This window comes from Pan paniscus, chromosome X, assembly GCF_029289425.2.
Source record: "Pan paniscus chromosome X, NHGRI_mPanPan1-v2.0_pri, whole genome shotgun sequence".
Lineage (NCBI taxonomy): Eukaryota > Metazoa > Chordata > Mammalia > Primates > Hominidae > Pan > Pan paniscus.
In genome coordinates, this window is record NC_073272.2 from 151,073,350 (window position 1) to 151,097,205 (window position 23,856).

Here is a 23,856-nt window from a genome sequence, read left to right on the forward strand (position 1 = left end):
ATTTATTGAGGTATAATGTAGATACCATAAATTGCAAGTGTATAACTCAGTAATGTTTAGAAAATTTATAGAGTTGTGCAATCATCACCACCATCTCTGCTCAGAACATTTCCATCCCTAAATATGTCTTTTAAACTATGCCTTACCCCATATTCTGATGCACACAGGGATGTAAGATGTCCCCTTTCTTCCCCTCCCCAGTTCTGGAAAGTGAAAAGCTCAGTGACCTGGGGTCCTGCCATCTGTGTAGACACCAGCTGGACCCAGTTGTTGGGCTCTAGACTTGCAGGTAGCAGAGCTCTCAGCTTTTGCCCTGCCCTCCTGGCATTGTAAGAGCATCTCTCCCTGCACAGCTGGGAGCTAGGGTAAGGAGGCTTCCAGACGCTTCCTGGGCAGAGTCTTTGGGTCTGGGATTCCTTTCCCAGGCATTCAAATGCCCCTCACCCCAACCCCCAGCAGACACATTTACGATCCCCGCAGCTGGTGGTGCGACCACAGCCAAGCAAGACCAGTCTTGGGCAGACAGAACAGAATGTGAACATCCATAGGAAACCCAACTCCTTCAGAGAGGGGCGAGAGGCCTTGCACATTTGTCATGGCCCCCTGGCTCAATGCCTCTCCCGGCTGAGTGAATTCAAACAAACTTTTCCTTAGTGCCAACTAGGGGTCAGGGTTCAGGTGAGGAGGCCCTGCAAGGGATGGGGACATGACAAGACATGGTTCAGGCCTTGGGGAGCTCCACATTCTCCAGAGTGGAAGAAACAAGGTGCATTAGTTTCCTGCCACTGCTGTAAGGAATTGCTACAAGTTTAGTGGTTTCAAGACAATGCAAATTTATTACTTTCTTTGGTTTGTTTTTTGAGACAGGGTCTCATTCTGTCTTTCAGGCTAAAGTACACTGGAGCCATCACAGCTCACTGCAGCCTCGACCTCCCAAGCTCAAGCAATCCTCCCACCTCAGCCTCCCAAGTAGCTGGGACCATACCTAGGTGCATGCCACCACGCCTAGCTAATTATTTTGTTATTTTTGTAGGGCCAGGGCCTTACTATGTTGTCCAGGCTGGTCTCAAACTCCTGGGCTCAAGCAGTCCTCCTACTTCGGCCTTCCAAAGTTTTGGGATTACAGGTGTGAGTCACTGTGCCCGGCCACCAATTTATTTTCTTACAGTTCTAGAAGTCAGGAGTTTCGGGTAGGTGTCACTGGACTAAAGTTAAGACAGGGCTGCATTCCTTTTGGAGGCTCTAGGAGAGAATGTGTTTTCTTGCCTTTTATGCCTTCTAGAGGCTGCCTACATCCCTTGGCTTGTGGCCACATCACTTCTCCTTCTGCTTCCATCATCACATCTTCTTCTCTGATTCTCACCTTCCTGCCTCCCTCTTATAAGGACCATTTGTGATTACAGGGGGCTGGCTCAAATAATCCAGGATAATTCTCTCATCTTAAAATCCTTAACTTAATCACATCTGCTAGGTCTCTTTTGCCATTTAAGGTAACACACTCACAGGTTCTAGGAATTAGGACATGGACATCTTTGGGGGCCATTATTCTCTTCACCATGTAAGGCCTGAGTTGGGCAGCCCTGTGGGTGCCACCCAAGTGGGGCAGGTGAGAACACTCCAGGCAATGGGGCCTGGCCTTGTGACAGCCTCCACGATAAAGGAGCTTTGGCACTAAGGATGGCTTTCATTTCTAGAAAGTAAAGTTTGAGGAATAAGTTGAGGGATCAAGGATAATATGCAGTTAGAAGGACAACCAAAGTGTGATCGTAAGTCAGTGTGCCTGGGGTTCGTTCATCTAAAGCCAAAAGTAGCCTTGCAAATGTTACCTAAACATGAGATTGTGCTGGCGCACACCTGCATTCCCAGCTACTTGGGAGGCTGAAGGAGGAGAATGGCTTGAACCCAGGAGTTTGAAGCTATAGTATATTATGATGGCACCTGTGAATAGACAGTGTACTCCAGCCTGGACAGCCAGGTGTGACTTCAGCTCTAAAATTAATAATAATAATAATAATAATAATTACATATGTGGCCCACATTATAAATAGATAAATAAAACATACCAGTCTATTTCTTGTATGTTTTACAAGAAAGGAAAAGAAAGGAAGTGGTGCAGGAGACCTGAGTTCATACTTTTTAAAAACAAGTTTTAATTTTGAAATGATTTTAAACTTATAGAAAAGTTGTGAGACTAGTACAAAGAACTCATTACTGACTGGGTGTGGTAGCTTATGCCTGCCATTCCAGCACTTTGGCAGGCTGAGGTGGGAGGATCACTTGAGGCCAGGAGTTTGAGACCAGCCTAGGCAACATAATGAGACCACATCTCTACTAAAAATAAAATAAAATAAAAATTAGCCAGCTGTGGTGCCATGTGCCTGTAGCCCCAGCTACTCAGGAGGCTGAGGTGGGAGGATGGCTTGAGCCCAGGAGATAGAGGCTGCAGTGAGTTATGATTGCGCCGCTGCATCCCAGCCTGTGGCAGTGTGAGACACTGTCTCAAAACAAAGCAAAACAAAACAAAACAAAACAAAAAGGACTCTTTACCTCTTTAACCTTTCTGTGGATTCCCAATTGTTAACATTTTACCATATGTGTCTTATGGTTCTCTCTCTCCTGCTCTGTCTCTCTCACTATTATTTTTACCAAATCATTTGAAAGTAAGTTGCTGACCTGACGCTCCATTACCCCTAAATAGTTGAGTGTGTGTTTTCTAAAATTAAAGACACTCTCCTACAAAACCATAGTACACCAATGAGAATCAGGAAATTAGCATTTAACATTACCTAATCCATAGATTTTACTTAAATTTCCCTGATTGTCCAAATAATTAATGCTCTTTGTAGTGAAAACAACAAACAAACAAACAAAAATCTTTGCCATCATCATCAACATCATCATCATCATCATCATCATCAACAACAACTTTATTTTTCCTGGTTTTCTTTCTCGTCCAGGATCCAATCCCAGACCATATGTTGCATGTAGTTGTGTTGTCTCTTTGGTCTACTGCAATCTGGAATAGTTACTCAGTCTTTCCTTGTTCCTTATGACCTTGACATTTTTGAAGAGTACAGGCCAAGTATTATATAGAATGTACCTCAGTTTGGGTTTGCTTGATATTCCCTCTGGAATACCTTGGGAGTGATGTGTTCTCAGTACACCCTATCAGGTGGCATATAATATGGATTAATGTAATATGGAGTAATGATACGGAATAACGATAATGCTATCATTACTGATAACATTAACTTTGATCACTTGATTAAAGTGTTATTTGTCAGATCTTTCCACTGTAACGTGAATTAGCAGGGCTTTTGTACTTATTAATTTATAAATAATTAATAAGTATCAGGGGGAGGTATCTTGCGATTGTATAAATATCTGTTCCTCATTAAACTTTCACCCACTAGTTTTAGCATCTATTGATACTTCCTGCCTGAATTAGTTGTTATCATTATGGTTGCCAAATTATGATTTTCTCATGCTATCGTTCCTTCTACATTTATTAGCTGGCATTCTGCTCTAGGAAGGGCCTTCCCTTCTCTCCCATTTGTTTGCCTGTTTGTTCATATCGGCATGGGCTCATGAACTCCTATTCCATGGTTTATATACAATTCGTTGTTTATTTTGATGCTCATATCGTCCCAGACTTGGTCAGTGGCAGCCCCTTTTCTCATGGTCCCATCATTCTTTGAACACATCCTGACTTTCTTGGCAGCACCGGATGTTTCAGGTTCATCTTGAAACTTCACTGTCCCAGGGAATCAACCATTCCTCTTAAGAAACCTGGTTCCTTTCAGTGGACAATATTATTCAGAAACTAAGATCTGGGTGCTGGGTATGCTCATTGCCACCAGGGTGTCATTGCTTCTAGGCCCTCTCAGCGGACAGAACTAGGAAACAGATGGATGTATAATCATGCACATGCACACACACTACTATAGATTGACTCTGTATGTCCCTTTCCCAAATTCCTGTGCTGAAATTGCCACACACAAGGTGATGGTATTATGAGGTGGGGCCTTGGGGAGGTGATTAGGTCATGAGGATGGGGCCCTCATGAATCGGATTAATGCCTACATAAGAAGAGGCCCCCCGGACAGGTGCCGTGGCTCACACCTGTAATCCCAGCACTCTGGGAGGCCGAGGTGGGTGGATCACGAGGTTAGAAGTTCGAGACCAGCCTGGCAAACTTGGTGAAACACCATCTCCACTAAAAATACAAAAATTAGCCGGGCATGGTGGTGTGTGCCTGTAATCCCAGCTACTCAGGAGGCTGAGACAGGGGAATTGCTTGAACCTGGGAGGCAGAGGTTGCAGTGAGCCAAGATCATGCCACTGCACTCCAGCCTGGGTGACAGAGCGAGACTCTGTCTCAAAAAAAAAGAAAAAAGAAAAGAAAAAAAAAAGAAGAGGACTCAGAGAGCTCCCTTACCCCTTCTGTAATGTGACGACACAGGGGAAAAACAGCTATCTATCTAAAACCGGGAATTCACACCAATTCTTGCCATTTGAATCCCACAATCAGGGTTGATTCTTGCATGCCACTCTTCCATATTTACACTTCCCTCCCGACCCCTGCCAAGAAACCTGATTCTTATAATCCTCAACATATTTATTTTTTTGCCCAATTTCCCCATATGGCCACTAATCTCCTTGTCACAAAGGCCATCTCAGCTATTGCCCTATTGCACCTGCCAGCTGTACCTGCTGAAGCACCCTGTCCTGGCACTGCCAAAGGCTGGCTGTGCCAGTTGAGTTTGCCTGAACCCGACACCACCCTGCTCCATAACCTTGGCCTGCTCCCTCTGTCTAGCCCAGGCAAAGGGAGTGGCAAGGAGAAATTTGTGCCTTTTCTGAGCAATGAGCAGAGCACTGTGTGTGTGGCCATAGTGTCAGGAAAGGGTCGCAAGTGACATGAGATGAGGAGAGAGCCCTGGGCTTTGTTTCCACCCTACCCCCCGCCCCCAGGAGAGTGAGGAGTTTGGACTGGGTCAGTGCTTCTCAGACTGTGGCTCACAGACACCCAGAGGCTGCTCCTGACTACGGGGGAGGCTTGGGCAGATCCTGGAGAAGTAAGGAATCTGGATCAGTACTGGGCCCTGTGGGGACTGGAGCTATGAAGACTGTGAACTGGAGTGAGCAGATCAAATTCGCATTTGATTTAGCGGCTCTAGTGATCAAGTGAGTGTTCAATGGGGAGGTGGGAGCAGACAGAGGAGGGAAAAGACTGGAGGCAGAGACTGGTTAGGAGGAGGCTGTTGCGGGAGGCCAGGGAGGGGGAATGGGTGTAGGAACTATGGCAGGGGCAGAAGAGGAAACAAGCCACAGGATGGCCAAGGTCAGGGAACACCTCTCCATGCTGTGGCACTTAGAGACCAGCTGTCTGAAGTCAGGTTGGAGAGGCCTCAGGCAGAGACTGAGAGAGACTGGGAGAGAGCTGCTGGGGGAGGGGGAAGGCAGAGGGAGCTGAAGGGAGGGGTTTTTTGATGTGGAGGTGACAGTGGGATCTCAAAGAGAAGCCTCTGCACCGGGTAGATAAAGGTCCAGAATTCAGAAGAGGCACTGTACGGGGGAAAACTCATCAAGGTCAGAAGCAGGGAGCTCTCCAAGTGGCAGAGAATGTGGGGCCCCTGGAGGAGACCTGGGTATTAGACAGTTGAGGTGGTGGGAGTGTGGGGCAGAAAAAGGAGAGCCAGGGCAGGAGGCAAAGGGAAGAGGGGGAAGGAAGGAGGGGAGACAAGCAAGAGCATGTCCTGAACAGCGGCTCACCCTGGCAGAGTAGGATCCACGGCTGGTCCTGGCCAGTGACCTGCTGGGATTGCTGGATTGACTGTTGTCTGTAAGCTCCAGCAAATGCTGGAATCACCTGGGAGATCATCCAGCATCTCCAACCTCCCCTACCTGAAGGAAGCCTGAGCTGGTCACCTGCTCATCCATATGGGCCCTATTCAACCCTATGGATTTCTCTAACAGTCTTTAAACACCCTCTCCTCCAGGCAGGCAGCCATGATTTGCAGGAAGCTCTGAGGATTCAGATGTTCCTGAAGGGTCGCATGTAATTCCCATCTCAAACTTTCCTTTCTACCATTGACAATTTCAACAGGATTACCCACTTTCGTATCACTGGACCCCAGTGGTGCGTGTCCCAATTTTCCTAAAGGGAGCACCCTACGGTGGCCCAGAATCAGTTATTGATGATGCCGCTCTATCTTAACTCCTACCCAGGCAGTGAAGAGAAGATGAGGCCATTCCTGGAAGCAATGTAACAGTGTATGTCGACAGCAACAAGAATAGTCATGTCACCCATAAGCATATGTGACACTCTGTGGCAGGCCCTGACCCAGCCTGGTATGCCTTGGTGTCTTGGCTACTCTTCCCACCCGGTTCCCTCCTCTGTCTAGAGCCTGGAGCTGGCCCCTAACTGCTCTGCCTCCGCCATCCTGTGAAGGCCCAGAACTCTGGTAGAGGTCTGCTTGCCTGCTTGGAGTGCTCATGACAGCTATGGCTGGAGCCTGGGCAGAGGGCTGGCCCCGAGAGCCTGGTCCTCTTTCTGGCTCCTGCATGGCACTATCCTCCAGGCTCCTCATCAGAAGCACCCAAAGCACCATAGGCTTCTTAACCTAGCACATCTGGAGTGAGGCAGGGGACCCAGCACAACAGAGATCACAGGCCAGCCTTGGAAGCAACAGGCTGCCTCGGGTCCTGTTGGATTCATCTGGCTGGCTTCTTCATAAGTGTGTGCTTTATAGACCATTAGCAGTCAGTGATTATTTGTTGCTGACTTTGAAAGCTGTGTCATAACCCACTTAGCTTACTTGGGCAGTCAATTCATTGATCTGTACAGCGTAGGGGTGGAGCTCAGGGTGTTCCCAGGCCCTGAGGAGAGCTGCAGGGGAGGGCCCAGCAGACAGGGCCAACTCTCACTGCGCCCGTCCTGAAGCCGGTGGTAATTATTGTCAATTTGATTCAACGCACATTTCCCAGCAGGCCCCCTGTGAGAGCCCCTGGACAGGTGCCACGGGGATACAAGGTGAAGCAGCAGCTCTGGCCCTGACCTTGGTTTGCTGTGGTTGCTCTGGTCTTGTATGCAACCTGGAGGCATGCTCACTATTCCAGTTATGCTTCTCTCCACAGTCACTATGGCTGTCCTTGCTGGACCATCTGGCTCTCCTGATAAGCTGGGAAGCAGGCAGATGCAGTGGTCTGGGTGAAGAATATGGTGTTCACAAAGCCATGAGGAAGAAAGGTTGGTCCCCTAGGTTAAAAGGGGAACAGGATGGAGTTAGTTTTTTGTTTTTAAACAAAACACCTAGAGAGTGTTTCAAAAATACACACTCCTTTGACCAAGCCTTTAAATCTCACTGCCAGGTGACAGGAAATACAGGAGCTAGGCACATGTGTCTCTCTAGCAGCAGGGGAACACCTTTCATTCATTCATTCAGTCAGTCAGATACTCTTAAGTATTGACTGAGCATTTACTAAGCACTCAGATGCCAAGAATACATACAACCTTGAACAAGAAAACACAGCCTCAGGCTGGGCGCAGTGGCTCATGCCTGTAATCCCAGCACTTTAGGAGGCCAAGGTGGGCAGATCACGAGGTCAGGAGTTCGAGACCAGCCTGACCAACATGGTGAAACCTCATCTCTACTAAAATTACAAAAATTAGCCTGGCATAGTGGCTGGTGCCTGTAATCCCAGCTACTCAGGAGCCTGAGGCAGGAGAACCACTTGAACCCTGGAGGCAGAGGTTGCAGTGAGCCGAGATTGCACGACTGCACTCCAGCCTGGCAACAGAGCGAGACTCCGTCTCAAAAAAGCAAAAACAAAACAAAACAACAACAACAAAAAACAGCCTCTGCCCCGGCAGAACTCACAGTCTAGTGGGAAAGATCTACAAGCAGAGAATGATAATATGGCCCAAGAGCTGCTGGGACAGAGGCACTCAGTGGGCATATAGCGGCAGGTCCCTCTTGGCCAAGGCTGACCCTGGGCAGCAGTAATCCCTACCTGCTCTATAAAGAGGGAGGCAGACATGCAAATCAATGAGCTCAGTGGTTGGCAAACTTGAGTGTGCATCAACATCCCATGGAGGGCTTGTTCAAATGCAGATTCCTGGGTGTCAGACCAGAGTTTCTGATTCAATAGGTCTGGGATGGGGCCAGACCATTCATGTTTCTTACAAGTCCCCATGTGATGCTGATGCTGCTGGTCCGGGAACCACACCTCAGCAGCTCCCCAGACTGTCAGGCCCTGGGACAGAAATCTGCACCAGAAGGGAAGCATCCCAAGGGGAAGGAGGACAGCAGGCTTGGGGAAGTAATGGGCTCAGCTGGGAAAGACTTGCACCTATAGAAAAGCAGCTGTATTAGCTCCCTATCACTGGTTGAACAAACTGCTACAAACTTCGTGGCTTTAAGCCACACACATACATTACCTTATAGCTCTGGAGGTCAGAAGTCTGAATGGGTTTCACCGGGCTAAAGTCAAGGCGTTAGTCAGCAGGGCTGTGTTTCTTCTGGAGGCTCCAGGGAAGAATCTGTTCCTTTGTCTTTCCAGCTTGTAGAGGCCACTTGCAGTCTTCGGTTCACAGCTGCATTTTTGAACTCTGCTTGCCTGGTGTCATCACATCTTCTCTCTGACCCTCCTGCCTCCCTCTTCCCTATTTAAGTCCATTGTGACTAGTGTGGTCCCACCTGGATAAGACACGACACTCTCCTCTTGTCAAGATCCTTAACTTAATCACATCTGCACAGACCTTTTTGTCATATAAGATCACATATATATTCATGGGTTCTGGGGATTGGGACACGGACATCTTTTAGGAGACAGTATTCAGCTGTCCACAGCAACTGAGGTTAGGACCAAAGAGTAATAGCAGCTAATCTCAATGTGGCATCTAGTACGGGGCAGGCGCTGCCCTGAGGGTGTCACATCCACCCTCCCTGATTTTCACTGCAGCCCCCCGTAGTAGATCTTAGGGGCACCCCAGTTTTATGGCCAAGGAACCAAACTTAGAGAGTTGAAGTGCCATGCCCAAGGTCATATTGCTAGTAAGTGATGGAGCTGGGCCAGTCTCTCTGGCCCCAGAGCCCATGTTTTTGGCCGTTGGTCTGGACTCTACTGCTTCGGTAGTGCAGCTCAGGTTGGTAAGAAACTTCAATCTTCAAGACAAGTCCTTCTGGGCTTTCTTCTCTCCCTACTTCCCACCCTGCCTTCATCCAGACCCCACTCTCTGTATGCAGCACTTGGCTCCTTGCCCCTCAGTCTCCTTTCTGCCAGGGGGCCCACTACTGACCTTTTTATTGCCCTCAGTTCTTGTAGCCCAGAGGCCTTCACCTCTGCCCAGCTTCCTCAGCAGGAAGGAGAAAAGACTCTCTGAAACCAGCAAGGGCTCCTGGGAGACTGGTGCCTGTTCTTTCGCTTCAGGGAAAGGGACAGAGTTGTGAGGATGGGGACTTCTGCTTCACTTCCACCTCCCCAGTCAACTCTAGCTGGTGACGTCTTGATGGGGGAAGGATGGTTAGCTAGTCTGCTTGGCCTGTTGGTTTTCTGGTTGGAGCTTTAGGAGTTTTAGGAGCTTTCTTATTCAAGGAGCTTCCTGGTTGGAGCTGGCAGCCTCCTACCCCTGCCTCCTACCCCTGTATGACCTTGGAGATGTTACCTAGCTTCTCTGTGCCTCAGGTTCCCCATCTGTAAAATGGGGATGATAATAGAAATCACCAAAGAAATAATACCTGCAGGCCCGGCATGGTGGCTCACGCCTGTAATCCCCACACTTTGCAAGGCCAAGGTGGTTGGATCATCTGAGATCAGGAGTTCGAGACCAGCCTGGCCAACTTGTTGAAATCTCATCTCTACTAAAAATACAAAAATTAGCTGTGCATGGTAGCAGATGCCTGTAATCCCAGCTGCTGGGGAGGCTGAGGCAAGAGAATTGCTTGAACGGGGGAGGCAGAGGTTGCAGTGAGCCAGGATCGCGCCACTGTAGTCCAGCCTGGGCAATGAATGAGAACCTGTCTTAAAAAAAATAAATTAAATTAAATTACAAAAAAAAACCACTTGCTAACTGTTCAGTACATTAATGAGTACATAGTAAGGAACAGGTAACTGGGAACCATTGTTCTGATTATTACTCGACCAGTAGCCTCTGCCACGGCTGCTAGGCTGCACAGGAGGCTGGCTCCATAGACCTCTTAGAAGCTTCTGGCTGTCGTAGCTTTGGACCCTGCCACAGTAATCCCCTTTTTCCTGGAAGGGAACTGAGAAAAGAGCTCAAGGCCCCACTTTTACCTCCATAACCCCCAAAGCTGTCTGGCTTTCACCTAAGCTCCCTTCTTTCCCTTCCTCCAGTTCAAAGCTGGCAGGCTTCATGGAGCTAAAGGGAAGAGCCCCTGGGGTACACAAGCCAGTGTGTGTGTGTGTGTGTGTGTGTGTGTGTGTGTGTGTTCAGGGTGACCAGGAATTGGCCAATGGGGAGATGCTGGCCCACCTGGAGCCCAGGCTGGTTTTGAACGCCTGTGCTCAAGTGATCCTCTCACCTTGGCTTCACAAAGTGCTCATATTACAGGCATGAACCACCACATCCAGCCTGCCTCTCTCCATCCCAAGCAACGCTGGACAACCCATGGAGGAATGGGGTGGGGAGTGAGTCCCTTACCTCATCCCTCTTGACTATGGTCCATCTCAGCTACACTGATGATGAGAGAATTTCAGGGACCTGAATTTTCTCCATTAGGCTCAGTTCTCTGACCTGAGACTTCAGCACCTATTAACTGGCAAATGCCCCTGGGAAGGGTAATCAATCCATTCTTTATACTCACCTGTGATCTTGAAACCTGAGTGGGAGGTAGGGGGCAGGGCCAGAAGCTCTGTTACAGGAAATCCAGATCCCCCCCTCGGGGGAGAGTCAGCTTTGGGTTTCTCATGTGTTAAAAGCAGATGCTGTCCTCTCAGAAGCCCCCTGGTCCCAGGATAGTATTCCTGGATCATGAAAGAGGGACTACATTCGGGCATTCATGCCCCCGATGTGGCATGTATCGGATTAACTCACTAGGTGCTCCTCAAGGGCAGAGTCTGGTCCTTGTTCTTGTAGCTACTGTGACAAATTGCCACAAACTTAGTGCCGAAAAATGACAGAAATTTATTCTCTCCTAGTTCTGGGGGCAGAAGTCCAAAATCAAGGTGTTGGGAGGACCTCATTTCCTCTGGAGCCTTTAGAACTGACTCCTTCCTGCCTCTCCCAGCTTTGGTGGCTCCATGCATTCCTTGGCTTGTGGCCACATCACTCCAATCTCTGCCTCCATCTTCACATGGTCCTCTCCTCTGTGTGTGTGTATGTGTCATCAAATCTCCCTGTTTATGGGGATACATATGATAGCATCTAGGGCCCACTTAGATAATCCAAGACAATCTCCCCATATCAAGGTCTTTAATTTAACCACATCCACAGTGACCTTTTTGTTACATACACTAGCATTCACAGGATTCAGGGATTAGAAGCCATTATTAGCCACCCCACAGCCCTCAAGTACCTAGCCTGGGACCCAGCTCACACGAGGTATTCCAGAAGATGTTTGTAGGCTAGCCGAATGAATTGTAGTTTGGACTCTAAACTCTAAACCCAGTAGCCTCCATGTGGATTCTAGGCCACCAAGAAAGGGTTTATTTTGGAGTTAGTTGTGTACTTGTTCCTGTACTGCGGAAAGAAGATGTTACGATCAGTTGTGGACTGCAGGGGTAGAGACAGATAAGTCCAAGGTCAAGAGTACTGGGCTAGCTGGGTCCCTTAGTGCAAGTCCATTGCCCTCTCTGGACCTCAGTTTCTCTAAAATCAGATTCATAATCCCTGCCCTGCCTGCCTCCAGATACTAGAGCAATGACAGCGTGAAGGAGGGATGTCTAATATTGCACACATGCCAAGCATTATTAGAAATGTTACTATAGAGCTTAAAGGAGGAAGGGGCCAGGTGCAGTGGCTCATGCCTGTAATCCCAGCACTTTGGGAGACCAAGGTGGGTGGATCACTTGAACCCAGGAGTTTGAGACCAGCCTGGGCAACACGGTGATACCCCATCTCTACCAAAAAAGATATAAAAATTAGCTGGGCATGGTGGTGTGCACCTGTAGTCCCAGCTACTCGGGAGACCGAGGTGGGAGGATCTCTCGAGCCCAGGAGGTAGAGGTTACAGTGAACCTAGATCATGTCTCTGCACTCCAGTTTGGTGACAGAGTGAGACCCTGTCTCAAAAAAAAAAAGAAAAAAAAAAAAAAAAAAACCAGAGGAAAGAGGGTAACGTTCAACTCAGAGAATCCCATCTCTAATAGTGGAATTTAGGCTTGTAGGAGAACTGCAGGAGCCTTTCAAGCCCTGTGGACTCCTCTAGCTGTCAGTATAGTGGCCCTAGCACTTCAGGCATGGCCCTTCAGAGCTCTCCTGCCGCCCTGAGTAGAGGGGCTAGAGTGGGGGGCTTCCTTGGATACACAGCCACAGCTCTGACCTGTTGCTGGCCTTCCCTCTGCTTCCCTACAACATGTGAGGCGAAGCACAGAAAGCCATGCCACTCCGTCTTGGCACAGAGATGAGGAGGGGCTGCCCACGGACTCCTGGGCCAGGGCTCCTTCCTCAGGGGCTGAGCACACCTGGGGCGCCGTGGCCCTGGAGAAGAAGAAATGCAGCGGTAAAGTCAGATAGTTTTGCAAGTGACACGAGATTGGCTCTTTGGCACCTCCTGGAATTCCTGGGTTTTTCTTTTTCTTTCTCTTTCTTTCTTTCTTTCTTTCTTTCTTTCTTTCTTTCTTTCTTTCTTTCTTTCTTTCTTTCTCTCTTTTTTTTTTTTTTTTTGAGATGGGGTCTCCCTCTGTCACCCAGACTGGAGTGCAGTGGTGTGATCACAGCTCAGCGCAGCCTCAAGCTCCTAGCCTCAGGTGATCCTGTCACCTCACCCTCCCGAGTAGCTGCGACTACAGGCATGCATCACCATGTCCGGCAATTTTTTTTTTCATTTTTTTTTTTTTGTAGAAACAGCGTTTCCCCATGTTGCCCAGGCTGGTCTCCTGAGCTCAAGCAATCCTCCACCTCAACCTCCAAAAATCCTGGGATCACAGGCATGAGCTACCGCGCCCAGCCCCAGAATTCTTGTTTTCTTTATTGTTCCCACCTTGCTCTCTCCTACGGAGAACCAGATGGCCTGAGAAGTCCAGGCTGGCCTACCCACCCTTGGGTTGAGCTCTGGCTTCTGGCCCTCCCAGGACCTGTTCCTGTTTGCCCTTACGGGTCCTCATCCTCCAGCCTGCTCCTGGGACCTCTCTGTGAGTTTCAATACCTGTGTCCTTTCTGCAAACCAGGGAAGAACAGAGCACAGCGGTGCTGGTGCACAGTTGTGCTGTGTGAACTTCAGAGACATCAGGCAGTGTTTCGCCTGCTAGCCCCCTCTCACTGGGGACAGAATGGAGCATGCCTGCAGCAGCATGAGTGATGCTAAAAGCATTGGGCAGAGACAGGTCACTCAGTCCTTAAGAGCCAAATGGATAGCAGACACTGTCAGGCTTCCCTTTCCACCTGTTTCCAGCAGTTTTCCCATGGAGGGAGCATTGTCTCAGGAATGGCTTGGCTTTACTGGTGCCAGGGGCTATTCCCCAGTTGCCTTTGGGTCCTGCAGGTTTCCTTTGTGTGCAATCATCAGAAGCAAGTGGGGTTGATGTGAGGAGGGAGCACTGACTTCAGGGTTTCCAAAGTGCCAAGCCCCCAGAGCTCATTTGGTTCAAGGTCCCAGAAGCAGCCAGGGACAAGAGATGGGAACCCCTGAGGGCAGGCAGGCTGGAAAAGATGCTGAAGAGTGAGCAGGCAGGGATATGTTAGGATAGAAAAGGCTCCTGTGGAGTGGCTTGGGCCAAGGCTTCTAGTCTCCACTCAACCACTGGCCAGCCTGCGACCTTGGGTAAGTCACTTCCCTTCCGCTGGCCCTCACTTTCCCCATCTGAGCACGAAGGGTTAGGACATGACTTATTTGTTCATTCACTTTTGGGCCAAATAGGCACTAAGCGCCTGCTGTATTTCAGGTCTATTTCAGGCACTGGCGATGCAGAAAGAAACTGGACCACGCCCTGGGCCCCTAAGAGCAGGATGGAAGGGCAGAGGATAGAGGGGAGCAGAGGAAAGCAAGCCTGGCCTTGTGGGGACAGGAGACAAGGTTGCAGGAGCGGCACTAAGACTGGAGCTGGACTCTGAAAGCAGAGTAAGAGTGTAGAATGGCCAAGGACAAAAGGGAACGAATGCTGGCTTTTTTTTTTTTTTTTTTTTTTAGTGGTAAAATACACATAACAAGAAATTTAGCATTTCAAAGTGTAAAATTCAATGATATTTAGTACAGTTACAATGTTGTGCAATCATCACCTCTATCTAGTTCCAGAACTTTTCCATTATCCCAAAAAGAGACCCTGTACCCATGAAGCAGTCACTTCCCATTCTCACTATCCCAGCCCCTGGCACCCATTCATCTACTTTCCATCTCTACGGATTTCCCATTCTGTACATTTCGTAGAAATGGAATCAGACCATATTTGTCCTTTTGTGTGGCTTCTTTCACTTAGTGTAATGTTTCCAAGGCCTATCCATGTTGTAGCATGAGTTGGTACTTCATTCTTCTTCTTCTCTTTTTTTGAGACAGGGCCTCCCTCTGTTGCCTAAGCTGGAGTGCAGTGGCATGATCATAGCTCATTGCAGCCTCAAACTCTTGGGCTACAGTGATCCTCCCACCTCAGCCTCCGGAGTAGCTGGGACTACAGGCACATACCACGATGCCCAGCTAATTTTATTTATTTATTATTTTTAAAAATGTTTTTGTAAGGCCAGGCTCAGTGGCTCACACCTATAATCCTAGCACTTTGGCAGGTCAAGGCGGGTGGATCTCCTGAGGTCAGGAGTTCGAGTCCAGCCTGGCTAACATGGTGAAACGCCATCTCTACTAAAAATACAAAGAAAATTAGCTGGGCGTGGTGGCACGTGCCTGTAATCCCAGCTACTCAAGAGGCTGAGGCAGGAGAAGTGCTTGAACCTGGGAGGCAGAGGTTGCGGTGAGCCGAGATCGTGCCACTGTACTCCAGCCTGGGCGACAACAGCAAAACTCCATCTCAAAAAAATAAAAATGTTTTTGTAGAAATGGGGTCTTACTAGGTTGCTCAGGGTGATCTCAAGCTCCTGGACTCGAGTGATCCTCCTGTCTTGGCCTCCCAAAGCTCTGGGTTTCAAGCAGCCACTGCACCTGGGCTTCATTCCTCTTATGGCTGAATAATGTTCCACTGTATGGCTAGACTACCTTTTGCTTATTCATTCACCTGTTGATAGACATTTCCATTGTTTCCACCTTTTGGTTGTTGTGAATAATGCTGAATGAAATTTGTGTGCAGTTCCTGTTTTGATATACAACTCCTGAGTCCCTGTTTTCAGTTCTTTTGGGTATATACTCTGGAATGGAATTGCTGGGTCATATGGTAATTCTATGTTCAACCTTTTGAGGAATCGAACTGTTTTCCATAGCAGCTGCGCCATTTTACATTCCCACCGGCAGTGTCTGAGGGTTCCTATGTTCCCACATCCTCCCCATCATTTGGTATTTGGATGTCAACTCGTGAAGGATAGGTTAAGGAGGATGAGTCTGAATGAGACCAGGAGAAGCAGCAGCCAGGGAGAGAGGAGGAAAATCTGGAAGCCAAGGAGACAGCAAGTGGTGAGCAGTATGAGCTGCTAGCAGGATGACTGGTCAGAGGGCTAGATCTAGGGCAGGGGGCAGGGGCAGGGCCTGGCCAGGCACTTGAGGCTTGGGGGAAGATGAGGGCATGGCAAGGTGTGGACATGTAGCCAGCTGGGAGTGGGTAGAGTTGGTGTGTAGCAGTAGCTGGGGTGGTGAGGTGGGGAGGGCACATGTGTGGGAACCTGGGGTTCAAGATGGGGCTTTTGGCAAGGCTGGAGGACTTGCTGGCAGGAGAAGGGCAATACCCTCCTCTCTGGCTGGGGCTGGAGCATATGCCAAAGGCCAGAGGTCCAGCTGAGCTGACAGCTTTTTGAAAGAGAGACTGCCCCCAGGAAACCTGGTAAAAGCAGCACTGGGAGAGGCAGATCCAGGGCTTGGGGAAACTCAGGAATGCTGGAGAGGTGCCAGCACCCTCCGCACTGTGGAAATGAGGGGTTGGTTCATAGCAGCGCCCTGTGGGCAGGGCCTCTGAAAACCCCAGGGCTCAGCTCAGTGCCTGGCTAATTGTGAGGACTCAATAAATGCATTTGGATGAAGGAATGAAAGCCTGTGAGGAACATGTGAGGTCATAAATGAGATCCTGTGAGCTTAGGGACAGGTGGTGGTGGCAGCTGCTGAGGCCATGGACAGCCAGGGCAGCCCAAGAGACAAGAGGCTGGCAGGCCAAAGGGCTTAAGGGTCACTCCCGGCTATGTCCTTCTGCCCCTTTTCCTTGGCCCATTCCTCGATATTTGAGGCAAAGGGCTCGGAAAGGCCCACAGTGAGGGTAAAGTTTCGAAGCAGCCCTTTGACAGTGGCCAAGCACTGAGGCCTGAGCCCAGCTGGCAGGGCCTATGCCTGACTCCACTCTGTGGCCCCAAGGCCAGTGGGGCTTGGTGCAGTTGGGTGCCCAGTGGCCCAGTGAGTAGTGGAAGGTCTGATTGGCACGGTAGGCAACCCATGGCACTGGGGTCTCTGAATGCCTTGCCAATCTCCCCAGCCTGGCTGATGTTTTGCTGAAAACAGGAGAGGCTGGACTTCCAGAACTGAAAGGTAAGAGGGAGAATGCAAGGTGGGGTGGAAAGGCTGGGTGCTACGGCTCATGCCTGTATTCCCAGTGCTTTGGGAAGCTGAGATGGGAGGATCACTTGAGGCTAAGAGTTGGAGACCAGCCTGGGCAACATAGTGAGACCTCATCTCTCAGAAAAAAAAAAAAAAAAATTAGCCAGGTGCGGTGGTGTGTGCCTGTAGTCCCAGCTACTTGAGAGGCTGAGCCAGGAGGATCACTGGAGCCTAGGAGTTCAAGGCTGCAGTGAACTGTGATCGCACCACTGCACTCCAGCCTGGGTGACACAGTGAGACCCTGTCTCTAAACAAATAAATAAATGAAAAAGTGAAGCTAGTCTCAGAAAACACAAAAACAGACAAGATGGGGTGGTAGGGGTAGGGGTAAAGTGGGGGCTGATAGTGTCAGGGCCATTCCACTGTACTGCTTCTTTTTCAAAAAGCATATCACCCTTTCCAAAGCCCTTCCCATGTCCTCTCCTCATTCACAGGAGCCCCCAGGGCCCCAGCTTCCCGCTCCCCATGCACTGAGCCATCCCCCACTACCTGCTGTGGCTGGGGCACCAGAGGCTCTTCCGCTTCACCCAGCTGCCTCCCTGCAGGGTCCCTCTTGGAGGAGCCACCTTCGGTCATTCGCTCTCCAAGCCTATTGCCCATTCCCTCCCCTGCGTCCTCTTCCCCTCCCTTTCAGTTTCCCTTCCCGCTCCATACCACTTTCACCTCTGTCCCCCCTCCTTCTCTGTTTTCTTGCACCACCTCCCCACCTCCCTTCCCTCCTTTCTCTCCAACCTCCAACTCCCCTCTCTATTTCCCTTCCTCCCCAGCCAGTCTCCTCTCTTGGAGGGGTCCCTGTCACCTTGCGGAGCTGCATAGCATAGGGGTTGCTGCCCCTGGCTTTAGCTTCTCCACTATCCTTCCCCATTCTTCACTGCCAGCCCAGAAAATATGCTATCTCCCTTGCCAGATGGAGGAGGAGGCCAGGATCAAGTCCCCTTCCCCTCCTGCTCTCCTGCCCTCCTGCCTGGGGGGTGGGGAGAGGCATTGGGTCCCAAATGCGGGGCCAGTGGGCATGAGGAGGAAGCCCTTGTCCTTGCCCCAGGAAGCCTACTGCCAGTGTGAGTGACAGAGACAAGCAGCGATAGAATCTGCCGGGGTGTTGGGGCGGATCTGTCTAGGCCTCCCCATCCACCACTCCACGCTCCCTTCCTATACACACCCAATGGCCCCCAGTGCTGCTCAGAATGCCCAAAAAGGAAGGAATGAGGGATAGCAGGGCTGCATGTCACATGGATGCATTCTAGGCACTGCGTGGCTTCTTTCTGCTAGACAAGCTGTGATAAAGGTTGTGCTGGTGGGAAATATTATGGGGTGACTGTCAAGGGCGCCCCTCCACCATTTTAAAGCAAGTCCTCAAGCTGTGGAGGGGCGCACATGTGTCCCTTAAGAGAACTAGGGTGGGGAATGTGAAGAGAAAACAGCATTGATATCAGGCAGTCTGGCCTCGGCCAACATTTATTTATTTATTTATTTATTTATTTATTTATTTTACAGATGGAGTCTCCCTATGTTGCCCAGGCTGGTCTCAAACTCCTGGGCTCAAGGAATCCTCCCACCTCAGCCTCCCAAAGTGTGGGATTACAGGTGTGAGCCACCACACAGGACCTCAGCCACCACTTAATTGGGTGACCTTGGTCAAGTAACTGACGCCCTTTGGGTCTCATTTTTGACCTCCGTCAAATATTTTGGCCTTTGTGGCCCCAGAGGTGCCTTTTAGCACTGGCATTCGGTGATTACGAGTGACTTTCCTATCTTCCTCAGTCTTCCTGGTGCTGCTTGGCCAGCTGACAAGCAGCCATACTTTCTATTTCTTCAGAGCCTCAGCAACATGCTGGCATTCCCTGCTTACCCTAGAGTGGTTCTCCAAGTGAGCCTCTGGGCCACTAACATCAGTGTCACTGGGAGCTTATCTGTGACACAGATCCTTGGGCCTCCACTCCGGATTTGCTGACTCAGCAACTCTGGGGGTGGCACCCAGTAATCTGGGTTTTAGCAAGCCTTTGGGGTGATTCCAGTGCACAGGGACATCTGAGAACTGCTGTACTGAACTGTATGTGTTACTGCAGGGAGCAGGGGAGCAGTTAAGCCTAAAGTTTGGGCAATAGACCCATTCCTGGGAGTTGACATTCAGTTAGAGGTTGCACGCATGCACAACACACACACACACACACACACACGCACACACGCACGGTAGCACTTACTCTGTTTGCACAATAGTCCCTGACCCATCCACCCTTGTGTTGTCAGCCTTGAATTAGATTTGTTATTGTATTTTATTTGTTTTAATTTTAAGGAACACTTCGTGAACTTGTGCAGGGGCCATGCTAATCTTATCTATATAGTTCCAACTTTAGTATATGTGCTGCTGAAATGAGCACTCAAATTAGGTTTGATTACAGCAAAATTAAGGATTCCTTTCCATGAAGGACAGCACAGATAGAATTAACAGACAGACAACAGATAGGGAGAAGATATTTGCTGTTTAAAAGCAACAGGAGATTAATGGATAAAATATACAAGAACATTCTGCAAAACAACAAGAAAAAGACCCAACAGGAAAATGAGCAAAGCATATGCATAGGCAATTCTTAGGAGAAGAAACTGAAAAGGCTGGCAAGTAAGTATGTGAAGAGATGCTGGGATCCCAGATTCATTAGTAATCGGAGAAATGGAAATGACAACAATGACATAGGATACACACATGTCAGATTGGCAAAAATCAGCTGTATGATGCCAAGTGTTGGCTAGAATAAGCAGAAAGAGGAACCATTGTGTGCCGCTGCTGGGAGTCCTGCTAGATGGATGCAGGCGCTTTGGAGAGCCACCTAGTAGCATTTAGCCAAATCTTGTCTGCGCCCACACTGTCCCAGTAAGCCCATTCTTGGGTATAACCTCAAGAAATTCTCCTGCAGGCCCACAAAGGGACTGAGTATCTTGTGGCTGCTGTAACAAAATATCACAAACTCAATGGCTCAAAACAACAGAAATGTATTCTCTGATACTTCTGGAGTCAAGAGGTCCAAAATCAGTATCCTTTGGCCGAACCCCAGATGTCAGCAGGGCTATGCTCTCTCAGGAGGTTCTGGGGGGTCTCCACTCCTTGCTTCTTCCAGCTTCTGGTGGCTGCCAGCCTTCCCTGGTCTGCGGCTGCATCGCTTTGATGTTCAAGGCCAGCATCTTCAAATCTCTCCGCTCCCTCTTCACTCTGCCTTCTCTGTGTGAGTGTCAAATCTACCTCTGCTTCTCTTTTATAAGGATACAAGAGTAGTGGGCTGAATAATGTCCCCCCAAATTCACATTCACTTAGAACCTGAGAAAGTGACCTTATTTGGAAATAGGGTCTTTGAAGATGTAATTCGTTAAGATGAGGTCACAGTGGAGTAGGAGGGGCCCTTAATCCAGTTTCTGCTGTCCTTATAAGAGGACAAAAGGACAGAGAGACAGGAAGACCATGTGAAGATGAGGCAGAGGTTGGAGTGATGCTGCCACAAACCAAGGAACACCTGAGTCCACTAGAATCCGGAAGAGGCAAGGAGGGGATTCGGAGGCACTGTGGCCCTCCTGACACCTTGATTTCAGACTTCTGGCCTCCAGAACAGTGAGAGAGTAGATTTCTATTGTCTTAAGCCACCAAATTTGTGGTACAGTACTTTGTTACAGCAACCACAGAAAACCAATACAACATGTGACTTCCTTTCCAGCCCACCCTGATAACCCAGGATAATCTCCCCATCTCAAAATCCTCAACACGATCACATCCGTGAAGACCCTTTTTCCATATAAGGCAACATTCACAGACTCCAAGCATTAGGACTTGATACCTTTGGGGTCCATCTTAAGCCTGCTATAGGGACCCATGCAAGGATGTTTATTGTACAGAGCCTGTGCTAGGACAGAATTGGAGGCAATCCAGGTGTCCACCACTGGGGAAAAATAGAAGCAAATGAGTGGTTACAAGCAACTCAGGAACACACAGCAGCATGGACAGTTAACACACACGGGGCTCAGTGGAAAAGCACCCAGTAAGAGACTGAACACACTCTCCAGGCCACTACCACTTATGTTTACTGAAAACACACACACACACACACACACACACACACACACACACACCCCTCTACACAGTTTGACAGAGCACACACTTGAGTGGTTGCCACTGAGGGGAGGAACATTAGAGTGGAAAACAGTAATTAAAAAGACTGGAGAGATGGATAGATTGATTCAGCCAGAGAAGAATCTCACAGACCAATGATGGTGAGATCATGAATTGAGAAGCAACATTACCTGAAAGCCAAACAAACAAACAAACAAATGGAAAGAAAAAGTCTGTGAGAGGTCCTTTCTGGGGAAAGCTGGCCACCTCTGGAAGTGCCTGGTGTGTTCTGCATAAAGACACATGGTCCCCCAGCCTGGGCAACACAGCAGGTAACAACTTGTCTCTACAAAAAAAAAAAAAAAATTAATTATCTGGGCATAGACTGGGCGTGGTGGCTCACACCTGTAATCCCAGCACTTTGGGAGGGTGACGCAGGTGGATCACCTGAGGTCAGGAGTTCGAGACCAGCCTGGTCAAGATTGCTCAAGATTGGTCAAGATTTTTCTACTAAAAATTAGCTGGGCGTGGTGGAGCGCGACTATAGTCCCAGCTACTCTGGAGGCTGAGACAGGAGAATTGCTTGAACCTGGGAGGCAGAGGTTGCAGTGAGCAGAGATCGTGCCACTGCACTCCAGCCTAGGCGACAGAGCAAGACTCCGTCTCGGGGAAAAAAAAAAAAAAAAAAATCCGGGCATGGCAATACATGCCTGAAGTCCCAGCTACCCAGGAGGCTGAGGTGGGAGGATCTCTTGAACCTGGGAGGTCGAGGCTACAGTGAGCCATGATGGTGCCACTGCACTCCAGTGTGGGCGACAGAGCCACGCCTGTCTCAAAAAATAAATAAACAAATATAAATAAATAAATAATAAATAAATTAAAAAGACACATTGTTCCTTCAGTTGGAGCAGCAGTGGGTGGCAGCTAGGGACCTTCATCCTTCCCTACTGTTTGGGGAGGGTGGAACCATGTGGCCTCCAGAATGGAGAGAGGACATCCTCCCTAGCAACACCAAGGAACAAAGGAAGCCACACTAATGCCATTTGCTGTTGCCTGCCAGTTGTGTTCCATCTGCTGCACTGAGTGTTCCCTCCCAGCAGCCTTGAGCAGCCAGCTGGCATTGTTGGCTCATCCACTGGTCTTAGTTAGGCTTCCCATTATTTGATTCATTCTTGGAACACACCCTGGCCTTCCTCTTTCCAGATGCAATACTTCTCTCAGTGCCACTTGGTCAAGTAGCAGGGATGAGGCCAGTGGCCCTGGAAATAGGCATCTAAACGGTCGCGAATTCGAAATCAGCTTGGTAAACGGTCAGTCATTTTTCACCCCTGGAGAGAGTTTGGATCTTGTTTGTTTAATGCCCCATCGGGTTCCCCATAGTTCCTTGTAAAGTTCCCTTTGAAAATGCCGTCCTACCGTGTACGGTGGCTCACGTCTGTAATTCCAGCACTTTGGGAGGCCAAGGCGGGAGGATTATTTGAGGTCAGGAGTTCAAGACCAGCCTGGCCAACATAGTGAAACCCCATCTCCACTAAAAATACAAAAATTAGCCAGGCATGGTGGCACACGCCTGTAATCCCAGCTACCCGGAAGGCTGAGGCACGAGAATGGTTTGAACCCGGGAGGTGGAGGTTGCAGTGAGCCAAGATCACGCCACTGCACTCCAGCCTGGGCGACAGAGTGAGACTCCATCAAAAAAAGAAAGGAAGGAAGGAAGGAAGGAAGGAAGGAGAAAATGCCATCCTATCTTGACTATGCTTGGGAAGGAAAGAGAACCTGACTTTTAATGTCTTGTCTGTTAGTACCAAGGCCAGAGGGAAAAGGGGAGTCATATTTTATTGTAATCTTTTCTTTATCCTCCACAAAGGCCTTTTAGCAGAACTGACCTTAAATGTTTTAAAATCTAACAACAACAAGAAAAATGTGATGTGGCATTCACCTGTGCTCTTATCTGGGCTCTTCTTGATCCACTTAGGGATTCATATTTCCGGGTTCACCGACAGCTGGTTAACTTTGCTATTCATTCCTGCCCACCTCCTCACACCCACTGTTGCAGTCATACCCACGAGACTCAATTTGCAAATACAGGTGAGGAATCAGGCAGTAGTTTTTCATCTCCGAAGATGCCTTAACAGCCTGCTCCAGGTCTGTGCTCTTCATGAGCAAATATTTCATTTGAGCCTCGCCATATTTGACACAGCTGGCAGTCCCTGTTCAAAACTGAAACTAGTGCTAAAAACAAAATTCATATAGAGACAGCAACGTATTCTTAGTTGTTTGCTTGGGAGACAGGGATTTGGCCAAACCAGGCAAGGGAAGATGAGAGAGCAGGCAGGAGTAACTTGCCTTGTTTTCCTCCCCATAAATGTTCCTTGCTGCCTGCTAAGGGAGGCCTTCAGCCAATCACTCAGCCCCTAGAGGCTCAAGTTATTCATCTGTACAATGAGGTTGAAACTAGACAAGTGTTTTCACACTCTGTTGGTGGAAGGTCCTGGGAGGTGCTTCAGGAGCCACCATTGAGGGGATTTAGCAGGCGGGGATCTGGACCTCCTTTTTCAATCATCACTCCTCTGTTTGCATCTGTTGTTTCTATAGGCAATGATTTCATTTGAAAAGTAATTGATTTCGGTGCTAAGAAAATCATTAGAGACTGAGCATGGTGGTTCATGCCTGTAATCCCAACACTTTGGGAGGCCGAGGAGGATTGCTTGAGCCCAGGAGTTTGAGACCAGCCTGGGTAGCATACTGGGACCCCGTCTTTACTAAAAACAAAACAAAATTAGCTGGGCACAGTGGTGCCCAACTGTGGTCCCAGCTACTTGGGAGGCTGAGGTGGGAGGATTGTTTCAGCCTGGGAAGCATACTGGGACCCCGTCTTTACTAAAAACAAAACAAAATTAGCTG

The 23,856-nt window shown here is 49.0% G+C and overlaps 1 pseudogene; it reads right to left on the reverse strand.

Annotated features, from left to right (window-relative positions):
• Positions 1–19,143: 19,143 nt before the first annotated feature.
• On the reverse strand, positions 19,144–19,237 carry LOC112438548 (U6 spliceosomal RNA; annotated as a pseudogene).
• Positions 19,238–23,856: the final 4,619 nt, after the last annotated feature.